The sequence below is a fragment of the Cimex lectularius genome, unplaced genomic scaffold, assembly GCF_000648675.2.
Source record: "Cimex lectularius strain Harlan isolate CLEC.00 unplaced genomic scaffold, Clec_2.1 scaffold172, whole genome shotgun sequence".
NCBI lineage: Eukaryota > Metazoa > Arthropoda > Insecta > Hemiptera > Cimicidae > Cimex > Cimex lectularius.
Genome location: NW_019392796.1, coordinates 899,625 through 901,100, shown reverse-complemented (window position 1 = coordinate 901,100; position 1,476 = coordinate 899,625).

Genomic DNA, 1,476 nt, shown 5'->3' with positions numbered 1-1,476 from the left:
AATTTCCTCTGATCAGTATAATAGAATTCTCTAGCTTTTCTTTTTTTACTGGAGATAAAGTATTTGTACAGTTGCAGGTTAATTTTTTGGCTTAGGTAACATAAAAAAAATTATGTTAAAAAATATAGGTATGTCCACTGCTCTCAATACATATATGGAATAAATTTTATTATTTTCACAAAAATATTAACATTTACTATGTGGGATCATGAGATCAATTTTTTTTTAATACTCACCTCAATTCTACCAATTCTTGATTATTGTCTTAAAAACAAACCAACCAAATAGAACTTATCTGAGATACTGAAATAATATAATGAATCCGTTTATGTTTAGTGGTATTATTGACCATATTAATTGTTTCAATTAATTATACTTTTTACGTAAGGTCTTGGTTGAGATGAAAAGTTCGTGTCACGAGTGGGATTCGAACCCACGACCTTGGATCAATACACCGCTGCTCTAACCGCTTCAACTGTCACAATAGCTCCTGTGGTTAGTAGGGCTCATGACACCAACTTTTTCATCTCAACCAAGACCTTATATAAAAATTGTAATTAATTGATTTGTCATGAAAATTAATTTAAGCTAGGCTTTTGCACCATCTTCAGCAGGAACCTCAAAAATGTGATTGTAGGTGGACCCAGTGCTAATTCAACATTTTTTAACTAAAGAAATCTTTTAATGTTGGAAGTACTGTAATCTGAAAGGTGAAATAAGCAGTGTTAAAGTGGGTAGCCTTGTTCTGCTTTAACCACACTACAAGACTTGTAATCTGTAAAACAGAATTTTAAAAAAAAATTTACAACAAAGAATCTTCAGAACGTTTACTTATCAATTTGTAAACTGGCTCATGTGATTCACTCAATGATTCTTGAAGCTGAAAATTCATCTGCTAAAGTCAGATACAAATTTGGCTCAGACCGCTGACTTAAATTGTACTTATTATCTTGTAAACAACAAACTGCTTTTGCCTAATGGTAATTGCTTTTAACACATTTATTTTTTATGCTCTTGTTTAATTTCTTACACAAATCATACAATTATTGACCTAATAAATTTTGACACTTTTCTGGAAAACCAACAGGCTTAAAAATATGTCCTCAAACAACTCAAATAATTCAATGTATGAGTTACAAAAATTTTCAAGATTTTATTAATTTTTGAATAAGAAAGATCGTGCCAACCTTTCCAACTAACAAATTGATTAATAGCTTAAACTATGCGAATTGCACAGTTAAAAAGTACAGTGTTGCAATCTCTTTCTTAGTAAGAATGTAGTTTTAAATGTTTTAATTCTACTCTTATCAATACATCAACATGTTTGAGGAGATACAGAAAAAAAGACAAATTTTATTGTGTAAATGAATGTTTATTTCAAATACATCTACTTATTTTATAACATGAAACATTGAATCTTTGATAACATCAATTCATATAGCTGATTATTATAATGGTACTTGTTGGTAAAGAAAC